The following is a 19,378-nucleotide window of genomic DNA, read 5'->3' as shown; positions in this document are numbered from 1 at the left end:
TGTAATATTCAATGAAAAGGTCTTGTATAAGAATCAGATGCAGGAAAAGAAACAGGAAAAAGAAAACAAGGAATACGCAGTTTTTGATGAAATCACTGAAAAAGTAAAGGTGCCTGAAAATAATAATAATCAACAACCACAACAACAGCAACCACCACAACAACAACAGGCACCCCAAACACCTGAAAGTGGTGTTAGAAGATCTACCAGGATAAGTAGACCCCCTGAACGATACTTTCCTTCATTATATTATTTGTTGTTGACTGATTCCAGTGAACCCGAATGTTATGAAGAAGCAATGCAGGTTGAAAGCAGGAAGAAGTGGGAGGTAGCCATGGAAGAAGAGATGGACTCCTTAATGCATAACCAGACTTGGGATTTAGTCAGGTTGCCTGTAGGAAAAACTACATTGAAGAATAAATGGGTTTATAGGCTGAAGGAAGAAGATGGAGGAAAACAAAGGTATAAAGCTAGACTTGTGGTGAAGGGGTTTGCACAGAAGAAAGGTATTGATTTTGATGAAATATTTTCTCCTGTTGTTAAAATGACTTCAATCAGAACTATTTTAAGTCTTGTAGCAACTGAATATTTGCATCTTGAGTAGTTAGATGTAAAGACAACCTTTCTCCATGGGGATTTGGAGGAAGAGATATATATGCAGCAGCCACAAGGATATGAGGTGAAAGGGAAGGAGAAACTAGTGTGCAGGTTGAAGAAGAGCTTGTATGGCTTAAAACAGGCTCCAAGGCAGCGGTATCTAAATTTTGACAAGTTTATGTCTGAATAAAGTTATACTAGATGTCACTCTGATCATTGTGTTTATTTGAAAAAGCAAAATGATGGCAACTATATTATATTGTTATTGTATGTAGATGACATGCTTGTTGCAGGATCTAACATGCAGGAAATAAATGAGCTCAAAAGAAAATTGGCAAATTCATTTGCAATGAAGGATTTGGGAGCTGCAAAACAAATCTTTGGTATGAGAATAACTAGAGACACGAAAAATCGTAAATTAAAATTGTCTGAGAATGAGTACATACAAAAGGTGTTGAAAGGATTTAACATGCACAATGCAAAACCAGTTAGTACACCTTTTGCTAGCCATTTCAAACTTAGCAAGGAAATGTGCCCAAAGACCCAAGAAGACATGGATTATATGTCTAAAGCTCCATATGCATCAGCAGTTGGAAGCTTAATGTATGCAATGGTCTGCACAAGGCCTGATATTGCACATGCAGTGGGAGTTGTAAGCAGGTACATGAACAATCCAGGAAAGGAACATTGGATGGCAGTGAAATGGATTCTCAGATATTTGAAAGGTATCACAAATCAAGCATTATGCTTTGGTGGTTCAAACATCTCCCTACAAGGATATGTTGATGCAGATATGGCAGGTGACAGAGATAACAGGAGGAGCACTATAGGATATGTATTTACTGTTGGAGGAACAACTGTCAGTTGGGTTTCAAAAATCCAAAGTGTTGTTGCACTTTCAACAACAGAAGCAGAGTATGTTGCTGCTACAGAGGCTAATAAAGAAATGATTTGGTTACAAAGGTTTATGGGTGAATTGGGTAAGGAGCATGATATGGGCACATTATACAGCGATAGCCAAAGTGCCATTCATCTTGCAAAGAACTCAGCATTTCATTCCAGGACTAAACACATACAGCTCAAGTACCATTTCATACGATCAGTGTTGGAAGATGGAGAGTTGACGTTGGAAAAGATACACACTAGCCAGAATCCTGCAGATATGCTAACAAAAGTTGTAATCAGGGAGAAACTGAGAATATGCTCAGTTTCAATTGGTCTTCAAGGATGACGATGAAGATGAGAAACAGCCAGGTCCAAAGAGGAGTCATTGTCCAGCAAATGAAGCAGCGGTGGAGTTTCTACAATCATTCTCCAAGTGGGAGATTGTTGTGTGTGGAGCATGATTGTTCAGAGGTCTTTGTTTCAGTCGGATGTATACCCCAGGAAGTTTGTACACCCCTCCACGCGGGGGGGTGCGGGGGGGACTTGTCCCCCCGCGGGGGTCCGGGGGGGGCCAATCCCCCCCGGCTGGGGGGTCCGGGGGCCAACGGTCCCCCGAAGCTAAAAACAAATGTAAAATTGCCTTGTAAAAGTATAGTAATTTCTAGTCAATCTGGGCCGTTCATTAAGCAGATGATCTGACGGTAGAACTTATGTTTAGTTTAGGGTTTTTTGCCCTAGAAGGCAACCTCTCTCTTTGTATGAGGGTATTGTATTTGAGGCTGTGAAAATAGATGTGTATTCTGTGAGCGAGAAACAGAGAGGTGAGACTGTGAGAGAAAACAGAGGATATTACAGCGGATTCGCTGTAGGTTGCGTCTCTTCATTTTGCTGGATAATAAAAAGGAAGGACTGGCTGTTCGGGGTGGACGTAGCCCAAACTGGGTGAACCACGTATATTTGTGTCTCTCTTGCTTTGTGCGTTTTCTGTGTTTATATTTCTGCGATATTTTATGTGTTCCATTGCTCCGTAATATATAATTTTCTAACATTAGCTACATTTTTCAGTTTTGTACCAACCACATGTTAATCCCCTTGAGAATTCATGTTTAATAAAAACTTATATTTTCCAGCTTATGTCTCAAGATATCATGTGTCATTTTTCATTTTAATTGTAAGCCATACATCAAGATAACAATCTTCAACAATGATCAACATAGTTAACAATAATCAACCTTTGCACTTCAAACAATCATGCAACAATGACAATTTAGCAATCAACATAAGTTAGCCTTAACACAATCAACAACAATCAACCTAAACACAATTGACAACAATCAAATTAATGACATCAAACATCCTTAACATGATCATTTGACATCAATTTCAACATTACCAACATTATCTTGCTTTGGCATTGACGGCAACACAACGATCTTGTTTGTCCTGAAGAAGAAAAAATACCTCTGCCTCCATACATTTGCTTACCTTTCCTTTGACATCAATGGTAAGGAGTTTTAAGATTGAAAAGACTTTAACAATTGAGATGTCTATTGACTAAACATTTTGTTGTTCTAATAAAAAAATTATTCCCTCTTGACATGAAATACCTTTAATTTGTTCAATGTGCCCTTAATTTTCAATGTTATCCTATGTTTGATTAGAATTTGCAACCACACCTTTAATAAATTAGGACATAAAACCCTGAGTTCAATGTATCAAAAATATATGTGAATTTCAGCACTCTCCAACCTGCAACAATTATAGTTATGGCAATTTAAAGTTTTCAAGAAAATAGGCAAAAAGTTGATAGGGTGTGCCACGGGTAGCACCATAGGAGGACACGTGGTAGTATAGTTGTTGATAGATGGACCAATCATATTGTAACACATGGCAAGGTTAGTTGACATGGTTGACATGTGGAAGCTCTGGAGTAGAACACATGGCATGGATGACTCAACAAATTGACATGGTAGACTAACATGACAGTTCATTGGATGTGACATGGGCCAATCAAAAGGTATCATGTGGTAGCCTCCAATTGGCTAGGAAGGTTGTAAAAACATAATGAATGGATTAGCGGGGAGGTTCAACTCCATGACCTCCTCAGCGCTAAGCCAATGGGCTAGCATTGCACCACGTGTTGGTTGTTAGTATGAATAATTTGGAATCCATACTTAACGTTTACGGGACGCAGAATAGGGAAAAATGGAGGTCTGTGGATTTGATCCCACAACCTTTGGGATATAATGCTAACAACTTAACGACTAGGGAAAATGTAGAACTTGAATGGCACTACAAGGATTCCAACCTTAAATTTTGTTGATAGCAATATGTCAATGCCATTTAAGCGCTCTAACCATTGGGCCAATGTCACTGCTCATTCGTTAAATCAAGCAAAAACCTATTTAGATTTCAATTATGATTTAGTGCCCAGAAATTTGCAACAACCCACTGCCTGAACCCTTGACCTACACTATATAACCAAAGAGTGTTTACCAATAGAACAAAGGGTCTTTTGATGTATAGAGAGCGAATCCTTTTGGTTTTAAAGCCTCATTACACTATGTGACTTGGTCCAACGTGGTTTTTGAAGTGGTGTTTGAGTTGTTTTGAAAACAGAAAGTGGTTTTGAGGAAACCACGACCTCTATAAGAGACTGATAGACAAATTTGTATGCAGGTTGAAGGCTTGGAGCATGTAACAACTTATTTGCATCATAATAGAGAGGTCACTCACATGGAAGCTAGCCCATAGACATAGACCCCACTAGGTGAATTCCATTATCAATCTTTTTGTCTTCTCTCTTATTTATGTTGTTTTTCATCTCTTTATTGCATCCTTTCATTTGTTGGTTAAGCTAACACACACTCATAATTAATGCAAATCAAGTCAGATTTTTGGATCAACCTTAGAACTGTTAGGGAGGTAATGGATTTAGAGGATAGTAAACTGCAGAAGAATTCCATTGTTAAAGAAATGGATAACTTGAATAAAAATGAGGCTTGGGGTCTAGTTGAGTCGTTGAATGAAAGCAAACTTGTTGGAACCAAATGATAGCTCAACAATAAGTTGAATGTAGAAGGTAAAGTGGAGAAATGAAAAGCCCACTTGGTAGCAAAAGGATATTCCCAGGTAGAGGGAATTGATTTCGGTGGCATTTTTTCTCTTTTGGCTTAATTAATTGTTATTAAATTTGTTTTGTCCACCATTGCTTTAAATCTTGAATTAAAGCAGGTGGAGTTGAAGACAAAGAATCTTTACGAAGAAATTTGTAGCAAATAGTTAGAAGGTTTTGTGATGAAAGGAAAGAAAGAGATGGCTTGTAAGCTTTAAAAGTCCTTGTATGGGTTAAAACAATCTCCAATGTTGTTCTTTGTTTTCCCGATTTCTCTTAATTTCCATGTTCTTACATGAATTTGCATGCTTATCAACATGCTATATGTGTCCTTGCATTGTGCTTTAGCTCTAGTAAAGGAATTAGTGTTGTATCCTAATTTGGGTAAATGGATTAGGGGTTTGGATGCTTTGAAATTCAATATATTGTCTTGTAAATGGTGGCATAATGCAATAGGAATTAGAGTTGTGGCTCTAAGATTTGTTGGTGTTCCCGGTTAAGGGTTTCCAGGGTAAATCTCTTAGTACTGTTTGTGAATGCTATTGTTATTTTTTCAAGTTTATTTATTTGTTTGTTTGTTTTTACTGTGAAAGTTTAGAACTTACAAACGTAACATATCCTCTTTGGCACTAGATCCAATTAAATCTAATTTTTTATTTGGTTTGTTGAACCTTACCATTAATAACCCATTACTAATAGACATTGATAATGTATTTAAAAATCTATGACATTATGTTGCATGGTACCAATGTCCATAGGGATCCAAGATTCCAGGAAAAAAACATATGTGGGTGTTCAAGGTGTCTTTAGGAGAAACCAATAACTTAGTATGTTCATATGATGGTAACCTCCCTTTTACCTGTCAAGGACATTATTATATGTTGTCTTATAGTTATGTTAACCACATATCAAATGATATTTGATTAATCTTGATGTAATTAGTGAAATTATTATTTTGTTCAATGCTACAAGCATCCCAAGAGTGGTCTATTTTTATTGATTTTTTCCGAGTTATTGTTGATTTAATCTTTTCGATACACTCATCAATTAATTGTGGATTATGATTATTTCACCTATGATGTTAACATGACTTCTATACAAAACCTTCCATTTTTTTGGTGAATAGTTTTATTCTCCATTTCACACAATTGTTCCAGTAGGTTGAATTCCATTAGGAACCATTGAATTTTCTTGAAACTGTGCATTTCTTTTACCTTTAAAATGTTCTCCAACTTCCACCTCAATGTTGTGTATAACTTAATAAGATGGATGTATATTACCATAAAGGCCCTTGAGATCCCACCAAGTTCATTTTGCACCACTTCTAGCCAATGAGCTAACAAATGTCTCATCTTGTTTACTAATATTTTTAATTAAATATAATCCATTGTATAGAAACAACTAGTGTGAGTTCAATAATAACTATAGCCTTAACAAGTTTGAAATCCTATTGTTTACTAGTTGAATCCAATACTAAAAATTGAAGATTCAATGCCATAGATATAACAAAACAAGCATAAAATAATGTCTTATCACGTGACCACTTTTCAAACCCTAGTCCAATCCCAAATCATTTGAAATGTGAAGGAGAATAAGATATTGTTTCATCCCATGCATGACATAGTAACTATGGTCACTCTACAAGCACTAGTCAGAGAGTCTCTATTTGGGACCAGGAAAAAGTAAGATATCATTTCAATGGTTCACCCATATAAATCAATCCTCACAAAAATCCTTAATTTTTTCAAGTTTTCCACATTGATTTATCTAATGGGATTAAATAAGAGATCAACTTGTTGAAGTTTTTTTGAATTGCAACTTCCTTAAAACTCTAATAATGGAAAAAAATATTTACATGTTTCAATACAAAAAAGAGTAGGCCATCACCATAACCTCCACTAGCACATCCAAAAAATGAAAAATTTAGGATGGTCAAAGCTAAACACCCCTCATTATAAATTCCTAAGTCATCACATATAACAACAGTAAAAAGAATAAAGCAAAGGGCTAATACCCGAAATAGAGAGCTCACCAACTATGTGACTAGCCATAGGAGGGATATTGTCATACCCGAAATAGAGAGCTCACCAACTATGTGACTAGCCATAGGAGGGATATTGTCATTCTCATTAGGGATTGGTCATGGTTGTCATAGGCCTTTCCCCCAATGAGTGCCAAGTGGATCAATATCAATGGGTATCGATTTCCAACCACCAATGGGTACCCATCTAAGATATACAGTGTAATGGTGGGAAAACTATTGTCATGGTGCAATAGACCAATAGAGAGATTCTATGCACATTCGTGTCACTCAATGAGCCTATCGACCAACATTGTTATGGAATACTATCAAATCATTCATTAGGTATTTTCTGGTGGGATCTAGCATAGCCAATTCAAAACAAAGGTCCATGCAACGTATGTAGGCCAAATGAGTTTAGAGGGTTAGGAATTACTCTTCTCATCACACAAGGAATCTCATGCCAATATTCAAGAAGCTACTAGATACTTTTTTCTCCATCCACATATGACATGTTTGGATGTTATTCTATAAGAGAAAATTGGGCACATATTAGTGTAACCTTAAAACAAGAGAAATGATCTCAAGCATCAATGTTAAACAAATCAACGTTTGAATTTTTCTATCCAAAAAAGGATTTAGTTTTGAACAATATCTAAGAAAACTTGGAATTCAAGGGGGTCAATGTTGTAGAAATTTTGAATAATTTAACACATATTCAATGGAGATTATCCTGATCATGTACTATTGTGGAAAACATACACAATACATAAGCTCCTCTACGTTGATCATCAATATAGCAGCATCAATAACAATAAAACATCAAGAGCATTCACACATTAACACAGTATGTATCCCGGGGAAAGCATCTCGCTAAAAACCCCAACTATCTGTATATTAATGATTGAGTCATGTAACATTACACAGCATAATACTTCTCACAAGTATCTCCACCTCTGTTACACACAATACAGCTCAGATCTGATCTCCAAATCTCTTCCACTGCTTGCCTGCCTCCACTGCTCAATACATGCTCAAGAACTGATGAGAATGGCTTACCAAACTCGTTTTTCACCTGCAAAATAGTCACTCACACTTTGTTGGACGTGAGCACAAGCTATAATGTGGGCAAATACGTGGGCAAACTCATTGGCATACTCAATCCCTTGATTGTGCAAGATCTGGTGCACAACTATAGTCACAAGTGATAGCAATCTGATTCTCTACCACCTGTCCCTGTTGAACTGAACATGCACTGACATGCAACTGAGTTAACTGATGTATTCATTAGTTGTATTATGAGTTAATAACTTGTGAATTAATTAATAACTAATTCACCCAACTCATCTCTAGTCTATTTGCCAGTTAGACTAAATACAACCAGTTTAACAAGGCTAAACTAAACACAACTCCATCAACTCCACAATCAACTCCACCAAACTCAACTGATTGAGTTCTAACTGAAGTCATGCATGCAACAACTCAACTGACTCATAAGAAAAGCGTATTTCCTTCTGACAGCTGCATGTGCCACTTCTGTAGCTCAAACTGAAGTGCTCCAAGAGAATAAGATTAAGTTTATAGTCCAAATATTATTGTGAGATAATAATATTTGACTTTTCTATTTTTGACTTTGATCACTCACACTGTGATCATTCACACTTTCATCAAAAATAGAAGTCCATCTATTTTTTCCCAACTTGATCAATCATCCATAAACAACAACCTGCAATCCATAGACATGATCCATATGTCTAAAAATAGACATAGTCTAAAAATAGACATAGTCTAAAAATAGACTTGCGCCAAAAATAGCCTGCGGGCCCACTTAGTGAAGGCGACTCTTTTCACTAAGCTCCATCATCTTGTTGTAATCTCAACACTCCCTCTCGACAAGATATGGATTATCAGCAACCCCTATCTTGCCTCGGTGGTACTCGAATTTGCTTCTGGTGAGAGCCTTCGTCAGAATATCAGCATCCTGATCCTCCATTGGAATGTACGAAAGTAACATGATCCTCCGCTGCACACAATCTCTGATATGATGGTACCTGATGTCAATATGTTTAGATCTATCATGAAATACAGGATTAGCCGAGAGTTTAATGCAACTCTGGTTATCACAGTAAATCACAGTAGGATCCAAATGAGAACCGAACAAACCAACCAGGATCTTCCTCATCCATATAGCCTCACATGCAGCCAAACTTGCTGCCATATACTTGGCCTCCGCTGAACTGAGTGCCACGGATCTCTGTTTCCTGCTGTACCAAGAAACTGCTGTCGATCCAATACTGAAGACCCCTCCTGATGTGCTCTTTCTGTCTGTTGGACTCCCTGCCCAATCTGCATTCGTGAAGCCACATAGCTTCACCTCATCCTCCTGTCTGTACCACAAACCATATCCCGATGTGCCTCTCAAGTAGCGCAATACATGCTTGCCCGCCTTCCAGAAGAGCTTGGTAGGCTTAAGCATAGCTTGTGAAAGCTGGTTAACTGCATAGCATATATCAGGTCGTGTATTGACCAAATACATCAGTGACCCCACCAACTGTCGATAAACAGTGGCATCCACTTCTTCTCCCGAAGTGGCATCCTCCTTCCTCCAACCTCCAGGAAGAGGAGTATCAACAGGCTTGCAGCCATGCATGTTGAACTTCTCCAGTATCTCCCGAGCATACTTGCCCTGAGAAACAAACAGTCCACCACTGCGCTGCCATATTTCCAATCCCAGGAAATAGTGAAGGAGGCCCAAATCCTTCATCTCAAACTCTGTAGCAAGATCCTTCTTGCATGACAGTATCAACAGCTCATCACCCGTTAGAATCAAATCATCAACATACAGTACAATGATAAGCAACTTACCCTCCACCACAATCTGGTATAGGTTCGGATCCGCCTTGCTCTTGGAGAATCCAAGTCCTGTGAAATAGCTGTCTATCCGTGTGTACCAAGCACGTGGTGCTTGCTTCAACCCATACAACGCTCTCTTGAGCTTGCACACATGCGACTCGCTGCTGAAGACTTCAAAGCCTTCGGGTTGCTCAATGTACACCTCCTCCTCAATGACTCCGTTGAGGAACGCAGTCTTCACATCCATCTGATGAATGTGCCATCCCATCTGCACTGAGAGAGCAAGAATCGTCCGTATGGAAGAATACCTTGCGACAGGTGCAAAGGTCTCCTCATAATCGATCCCCTCAATCTGTGAAAAACCTCGGGCAACAAATCTTGCCTTATACTTCTCCACACTCCCGTCAGCTGCCTGCTTAACTTTGTAGATCCATCTCGAACCCACCACTGATTTCCCTTCCGGTCTAGGAACAATCTCCCATGCACTGTTTCTGACAATAGAATCATACTCTTCCACCATGGCGTCTACCCATGCGGGATCCTCCACAGCTTCCTCGAAAGAGGATGGCTCAGTCACAACACACTTGCTCATAAGAGCCATGTATCCAGTGTACCGATCAGGTGACTGTCTCTGCCTGCGTTGGGCTGTAGGTGGTCCTACAACTTTCTCTGCATCTTGAGCCAGTCGCTCAGCTTCTGTCAAGCGCTTTCGCCCTCTGATGGTTGGTGTTGCATGAGTGGACTCGTCCACTCCATGAACCTCATCCTGTGGCTGATCCACATCCTGAAGCTCATCCTTAGGAACTAATAGCTCCTCATCTGCATGCAAGTGTAGCTCCCTCTCAAGCGAACACTTCATGGCTTTCTCCTCCTGAAATTTTATATCCCGTCGCACAACAGTTTTACCACTGTCTGGCAAATACACACGATAGTTGTGAGGCGTATCAGTGTACCCCACAAATATCCCAACCTCTGCGGTCGACTCCAACTTCTTCCTGGCATCCTTCGTCACATGCATGTAAACGTTAGCACCAAAAATCCTCAAATGAGAAAGATCAGGCTTCTTACCAGAATAAGCCTCCTCGGGTGTACTCATGCCAAGTATCCTATGAGGACAACGGTTCTGCACATAAACTGCTGTATTGCATGCTTCCGCCCACAAGTGAAGGGGTAGGCCCTGATCATGCAACATTGCCCGTGCAGCACCCACAATCGTTCTGTTCTTCCGCTCAGCTACCCCGTTCTGCTGTGGGTTATGGGGAGCTATGAGCTCTCTACGAATCCCTTATGTCTTGCAGAAATCCTTGAACTCGTCCGAGATGTATTCACCACCATTATCGCTCCTAAGAGCCTTCACCTTCTTCCTCGACTCCTTCTCGACCAGTGCTTTGAATTCACAGAACTTTGAATATGTCTCGCTCTTATTCTGCATGAAGAAGATCCAGCACTTACGAGAGAAATCATCAACAAAAATCACATAATACCTGTGTTTTGCTGTCGAAGCAACTGAGAAAGGTCCACACACGTCTATGTGAATTCTCTCAAGGATCGTCGTGGCGCGACTATCCTTCTCGTGAAAGGTGGCTTTCACAAACTTTCCCAAAGTACACCCCTTGCACTGATCTGACTGCGCAAGTGTGCCTTTAGGAAGCCCTGTAGTGATCTGCTGCAGTATCTTCAAGGCTCCATGGTGAAGGTGACCCAATCTCCTGTGCCACAACTCGCCATCATCCCGGCTCACCAATCCTTCTGCCTTGCCTGCCATTGCTGCGCATCCATCTACATGCAACTGATAAAGGTTCCCCACTTGAACCCCTATCTTCCGGGTCTCACCAGTTGTCTTGCTGCGCAGGAAGGCCTTTCCCTCGCTGAAAACAACATCATACCCCTTGTCTTCTAACATCGCCACTGAGATGAGATTCTTCTTCAATCCCGGAACATGCATGACTTCCTTCAATACAAAGGGTTTACCAGACTCCCTCTTAAAGGAAATGGTACCGATACCGGTCGCACTGTATCTACCATCATCGCCCATCTCGATGTGCACTCCAAGATCCCTGTCCTCCAGATCAGAGAACAAATCTCTATCTCCCATCATGTGAAAAGACGCACCACTGTACAAGAACCACACTGATCCCATCACACTTGAAACCAAGCATGCGATCAATGAAAAATCAAGTTCAAACTGAGAAGCTAAGGCCTCTCCCCCTGCAGATCCAGCAGCTTGCTTGTTCTTCTTCTTCTACGGACAATTTGTGGCATAGTGTCCGTGCTGGTGACAGTGAAAACACTTCACCTTGGACATATCCTGCTTCTTACCTTTCGCACCAGACTGAGAAGCTTTCTCGTTCTTCCCCTTCTTTGCTTTGGCAACCAAAGCGCAATTCTCTTCATCAGATACCTTTGATGAAGATCCATTCTCACCTTTATTGTTTCTGAGTTTATCCTTGAGCGCCAGGTCGCTCTTGCTTTGGAATAACATTCGCAATCTGTTGAAAGACATTTCAACAACACTTCTGCAAATTCGAATTCCACCAGCTCCAACTCAACTGCCTCGAATCTAAGATTCGTGAGAACACAATATTTCTCGTACAGAGATTGACTGTATGGGCTTTTACCGGATATTTCACCTTCCAAAGGAAGGATGAATCCAGAGGCTACCTGGCCCGATTACAGACTCTGCCTGAAGAAATAGAATGTAAACACTTTCTGAATAGTAGATCTGATGATCAATCCTTGCTTGATATCCTGTAAAAATCTCTACTACAAATCAAGCAGCTCTGATACCATGTAGAAATTTTGAATAATTTAACACATATTCAATGGAGATTATCCTGATCATGTACTATTGCGGAAAACATACACAATACATAAGCTCCTCTACGTTGATCATCAATATAGCAGCATCAATAACAATAAAACATCAAGAGCATTCACACATTAACACAGTATGTATCCCGGGGAAAGCATCTCGCTAAAAACCCCAACTATCTGTATATTAATGATTGAGTCATGTAACATTACACAGCATAATACTTCTCACAAGTATCTCCACCTCTATTACACACAATACAGCTCAGATCTGATCTCCAAATCTCTTCCACTGCTTGCCTGCCTCCACTGCTCAATACATGCTCAAGAACTAATGAGAATGGCTTACCAAACTCGTTTTTCACCTGCAAAATAGTCACTCACACTTTGTTGGACCTGAGCACAAGCTATAATGTGGGCAAATACGTGGGCAAACTCATTGGCATACTCAATCCCTTGATTGTGCAAGATCTGGTGCACAACTATAGTCACAAGTGATAGCAATCTGATTCTCTACCACCTGTCCCTGTTGAACTGAACATGCACTGACATGCAACTGAGTTAACTGATGTATTCATTAGTTGTATTATGAGTTAATAACTTGTGAATTAATTAATAACTAATTCACCCAACTCATCTCTAGTCTATTTGCCAGTTAGACTAAATACAACTAGTTTAACAAGGCTAAACTGAACACAATTCCATCAACTCCACAATCAACTCCACCAAACTCAACTGATTGAGTTCTAACTGAAGTCATGCATGCAACAACTCAACTGACTCATAAGAAAAGCGTATTTCCTTCTGACAGCTGCATGTGCCATTTCTGTAGCTCAAACTGAAGTGCTCCAATAGAATAAGATTAAGTTTATAGTCCAAATATTATTGCGAGATAATAATATTTGACTTTTCTATTTTTGACTGTGATCACTCACACTGTGATCACTCACACTTTCATCAAAAATAGAAGTCCATCTATTTTTTCCCAACTTGATCAATCATCCATAAATAGCAACCTGCAATCCATAGACATGATCCATATGTCTAAAAATAGACATAGTCTAAAAATAGACTTGCGCCAAAAATGGCCTGCGGATCCACTTAGTGAAGGCGACTCTTTTCACTAAGCTCCATCATCTTGTTGCAATCTCAACAAATGTAGATTGGCGCCGCACAAAGTAGCTCACTAGTTCAAAGAACCATGAAGATATCAGTTGCATATTTCCTCCACCTAGGCCTAGATAGATAGATCTAAAAGAAATCGCTAAAAGAGATATTCTAGAGTTTCTACATGCCCATGTTGCAGAGTTGTTAGTTCAACATTACTAGGTAAGTTAGTATTCTATCCATAATATAACAACCCACCACAAAGGTCTAGATAAAATATCCTTCTTTGGCTCAAGCATAGGTTCCCAAACACTATTTAATCAAAATAACCACGATTATTATTTAGATATTAGTCTACAAATTTTGTTTAGTGGGCCTTCTAGAAAAATCTTGGAGCAAAGCCATTTGTAGCCCATAATCAACTTATAATTATTAAAGGTGATATCTAAACCCCATTTATAGTCCTTCCACCAGGGTGTTTGTATTGGCAAGCCATGTTTTCAAATCAAGTCAATAGGGATGAATCCTTGAATGCAATTTAAAATTATATTTTATTCATTGCTTATAGAAAATTGGTGGTTGATATTCTTCTAGGGAACCTGTGTTTTAGCAAAGTCATCATACAAATCAATGGATGAGTGGATGTATCACCTAAACACCCTCAAGGCCAAGAATTAAGGGGACTCAACTAATGGTGTACTTATAATACAGATCAATGGTACACCATAATTAATGGCTACTAAAAAAATACCTTTCAGGGGGGAGGGATTTCCAATGAAAGAACTATTTTAATCACTTCCCAACCCTTCCACATGCTCTATACAAAAAATAATAATACCCAAAACAATGACCCTCGAGGGAGTCAACAAGAGAGTTTGGGGAGAAATTCCTTGCCAATTTTTTTTCCCTAGTGGTATCCCTTGGTTCACACAGTTCAAATAAGCATCTTCCAGGTTCCTCTCCTCCAAAATACCCATTGAACATAAAGAGCATGGGATTAAATCTAGGTCGTAATAGTACCCACTTTTCCAAATTCCCACAAGGCACAACATAAATCCAATATGGGACCCATAGTTTTTAATTAATTTTTGCCTAAACAAAGTCTCAAAGGGCCTTATGAAGGTGGTCATATGTTATTTGAGATGGATCCAAATATGATCCATTTATCTATATTCATCTCATCTCATGCTACCAATTCCTAGAGGTCCTTTTTAGAGGTTTGGAAAGTAAAGGGAGTACTCGGGAATTTAAAAATCTACCCTTGTTGTATCCAAGTCCAATTTTAGCAAGAACCTAGCTAGGCATATTGTATTGGCCCTCCTTGTAGCATTGCATCTTGGCCCAATGGATTTTAGAATTGGTAGAAGTACAAAATATATTCAAATAGTCCATGGTATTGTCCCAGGAAAGTTGATCCTCTACAATAGTAAGGAAATAATCATTAGCAAAATGCCCATTAACTAGTTTTCAACATCTATGATCTATAAATTGTCGTGGATATTCCACTAGATAGTTTGTCACAACAAATATGATAATAATAAACTAAAATTTATACTATGAGGATTAATTTTCTTAGATTCTAAATTTATTAATTAGTGTTTTCTTCTTATGCATGTAATTAAAAAAATGTGAAAAACAAAGATCAATAAAATACAATCACAGGCCAACCATAATGACCACAATATATGCTCTCGGAAACTATTACGATGTTATACAATATTTTGTCGCACTCCTAGTCTCGTATCCTGAAGTGTCGCACTTTGTGTCATTGATGCCACAAGTGTTGCAAAGTGATGAAAGTTGTCGCAAACAATGTATTCACCATGAAACATGTTTAGAACATCCCCGAAGAAAAGGAAGAAAATTTTCCTTGAAAGAATTCTGAAGAGCTTGTCAAAAACCTTGTTTTGGAAAACCAGCGTGACTTTTATCAGGAAAATCCACACTGATAACCTCTGGCATTACACATGTCTAGCGCTTCTAGCGCGACTTTTATCAGGCAAATCCGCACTTGTCCTCTTCAGGCAGTTTTTCCCAAAATGGAGGAGAAGCTTCTCTTACTAGAAAGCTCGAGAACAACGATGTGGTTTCAAGTAAATGAAGATTGGAATGAGACCTCCCATTCCTGGCCCTTGATCATATTTATATGGATCTCTCCCTTGAGATGTGGAATTCCTCCCTCTTTTCATGGATCTTCAACTCCCTCTCCTTCCCTATAAATGAATTGCCCACCATCCACTAATGGTTGGTTGTTGGTTGGTTAGTTGGTTGCCATCGTAGTGCTAAATTGTGCCCAAACGCTGCCCATTTGCAAAGGAGAAAAGGTGTTTGAAGGCTAAGGCTTAGACTTGGAATCTCACTTGAAGGAGGCTTCCAACATCAAGGCTTCAATGGTTTTAATGCTCCCATTTATATGTTTTCTTTCCAAAAATGTGTTAGTGATTGTCCATTTATTGTAATGCTCCTTGATCTATTACATATTTTTTATTAGAAACTGTTATGCTTTGTATAGTTTGGTTATATCCACTTGATCTTTCTTGCAGGCACTCATCTACACCAACGAAGAGTAGATCGTGAGCTTGGAATCCAAAGAGTCAAGGTCGACATTAAGGGTATTAGCATCAAAAAGAGGTAGGAGATCTATCCTCCTTTGCATTTTCTAGTATGAATTAGGAAATATTGCATGTAATTGTCTTATGTAGTTGCTAGATCCTCCCATAAGACTATATGGATCATTTCTATCTGCAGAAAGGATTGCCTGCACACAAAAAAATGACGACTCCGCTGGGGAGTACATAACCCTTCAAGTCTCCTTTGTCTTTGGTCTCTTTTAATAGGTTTGTCCAACCTCTTAGTGATCCATAACTTTGATTGATTGTGGATCCACATTCTGAGTGGTGTGTGGTTTAGAGTGTCAAGTCTAGGTCCTTGTTCGACTTTGTTTGTTTTTCCTAAGTTTTTCTCACCCAACGCATTTTTTCTGAAAAACAGAGCACTGTTAGCGCAGATTTTTCTCATTACAGTCAGGCAGAAGACCCTGCCAGTGAAGATTTTGACCATTACAGTGGTGCTGGTCCAAAAAAAGAGATTTTCTAAGGTTTTTGACAGAAGATCTGGAATGTCTTGATCTCTAAAGTCTTTCTCCTGCTCCATGTGCATAGAATTTTGACTTATTGTTGTTAGATTCTTTGTGGTTTGCAAAAGTCTATTCCATGTTTAAGTAGTGAAAATGAAATTTGGTTGAATATTTAGTTCTTTGGGTAATCAAATTTATTGTTTTTCTTCTTTCATGTGTTACTGATTTGTTTTCTGATAAGCATTTTTAGTTCTTTTGGAAACCAAAAAGAAATTGCATTTGCATTTGTTAAGCCTTCATCTCAAAATTGATCATTACTTTTGGAAATTGCATTAGATTACATTGCACTGGAAAGTTGTTTTTGACATTGTCATTGAGGATAGATTACACTGCTTGGTGTTGAAAGCTGATAAGTGCATCCTCATTCATTTGAAAAGAAAAAATTCATGTGGGCGAACTTTAGTGAATTAAAGTTTGTTTACTTTTTCTATCGCTACATTGGAATTGTGGAATTGAAATATCTAGTTAGGAAGCTATTTTTGGTTGCATATTTGATTGTTGCATCAATGTTTGCACTTCTTCCCTACACTCGATAGCTTTCATTGAAATGAAATGAATCATTTTTTCATATTAGTTGCATCGTAGGTGTGTTCAGGTGACATCGTTTTTTGAGCCTTGTAATTGAAACATAATTCAATATCAACTTTAAAATTTATCTCAATTAACCTAAGGAGCATTTGGAACATTAAAGAAAACATCTAGAGGTTTAGGCTAGAGACATGTTCCGGCGTCGTTAAATGTAGGAGTTGTTGTTGTTTTCCAGGATTACATCCCAGGGGTGAAATCCTGTTCCACGTACAGAAGTGTATAGGATCATTCTCCACGTACCTTTGGGTATATTGGGTGGAGCTCCATGCATGAAAAGTATATGGAAACGCTCTCATCGAACGGTTACACATTAGACAATACTACTACAAACTAAACTCCCACGTACCATTGAGTATATTTTGGAAATCCCCTACAGGTCGTTATCCATCCATAAGTAATTGAGTATGTTGCCTTGTATGCCGTGATACACTGAACACAACATTTGAGGAGATTAGTTTCTGTACGTTAAGTCCTTGGTTTGCCAAGGTGTATATTGCAGTTCATAGTTGCTTGGTAAACCATTTTGCCTAGTTACCCCTCTTTGTTTTTGTTTGTGTGTTTAATTTCTCAAATCAATTAATTGACCGCAGAACAACATCCTCCTTGTGGAATAACTCCTTAGTGGATCTTAGGTTGAGACTAATGGAAATAGTTCCTGAGTCTACTAGTCAAGGAAACCCCTTTGACAGGAATCCTGGTCCTTTTCCTTCTTTTGGGAATGTTGGTGCTCCTTATATGGCAACGTTGTCCCTTCCCGAATTTACCATTGGTTTGCCAGTTTGGTTATTTTTCACCCCTATGGTTTCGAATGTCCGAAATGCTTTTCAACCGGGTTCTCCTCCACCTGAACAATATCAACCTCTAGTTGATCCTAAAGTCGATTCTTTGTATTCTTCACCTGTTCGGTCTTCTTCCTCTTTGTCTGGTGAAAGTTTGCAAGTAAGTAACTAGGTGGATAAGAAGCAAAAGAAAAGGAAGATTAAGAAGAAGGAAAATAAGCAGGGGGGAAACCAAGTAGCCATTGCTATGGATGCAACTAGTAGGGAGAAACCTTAATTAAATTACGTTGCATTCTTTGTAAGGGTGACCACCTTCTTAGAGATTGTCTTGGTATTCCCAAGGTATTAGAAGTATGACTTATAGTCTGACATCGACCTTTGTCATCAACCTCTGGAGATCATGCTGGTGATAAATCCTCGACTATTGATAGTAAGGTCCATGGGAAAAAGGGTAAAGTCAAATTTCCATGTAGGTTATGTGAAGGGAATCATCCTATTCACCTTTGTCCTTATATGGATGAAGCCTCAAAAGTGTTGGAAAAACTTAAGACTTCTCAGCCTCATCTTTCGTATGGTTATCAAAATATTTCCCCTGATACTCCACTAATTGATCAAGTGATTGATTAGAATTCATCTCTAGTCAATACCACTCTCTCTGAATGTGAATCACATGAGCATGTTCCCGACCAACCATTGGTTGAGAAAATGGTTGACTCGATTCCACCTTCAGTTGATCGTACCTTTCCCATAGAGAGTGAACTTCATACCGCTCAAGTTCTTCTTGTTTCTTCAGATTCCAATGAATTGGGAGGCAATCCTCCAGTTCCCACAATACAGGAGGGAAATCCTCTCTTTCCCATAATACAAGGGGGTAATTCTCTTATTCCCATGGCACCCCCTCTAAGTAGTATGGTCAATTCCTTTGATTGGAGTAGACTTACAGGATATCGTCTACCTCATTATGTGCCCTTTCAGATCATAGTACATGCTTATAATGTGGTCATAATTAGCACAAGCATAGATGAAGGTAAATATGCTAGTATTATGTCCTCAACTACTTGGAAAGCTTTAGGTTCTCCGCAACTTGTGCCCCTTACCTAGAATTTGTTGGCTTTTAACAAAGGAACCAGTCAACTGTTAGGGATCTTTCCCAAGTTGCATATTACTTTGGGAGGAAAAATCGTCCATATCGGTGTGATGGTTGTCCGAGGCCCTTTGGATTTTAATTTACTCCTTGGTCATGACTATGTTTATGTCATGGGAGCTCTTATCTCTTCTCTCTTTCGTTTCATATGTTTCCTACATGAAGGAAGAATTGTGACCATTGATCAACTTTCATTCATTGGTCCTAATTTGACTCTGAATCAACCATATTCCCTAAATCATCCTTGTATACAAGCGGTATCACCCTCACCATAGGTTAATTATGTGGCCACTTGTTCCATGCCCGTGTCTACTGATGATCTAGTCGGTGATGTAGTGCATAA

The sequence above is a fragment of the Pinus tabuliformis genome, chromosome 1_2, assembly GCF_031772625.1.
Source record: "Pinus tabuliformis cultivar Carrire ecotype Pingquan chromosome 1_2, CPIR1, whole genome shotgun sequence".
NCBI lineage: Eukaryota > Viridiplantae > Streptophyta > Pinopsida > Pinales > Pinaceae > Pinus > Pinus tabuliformis.
This window is presented reverse-complemented; position numbering follows the sequence as displayed.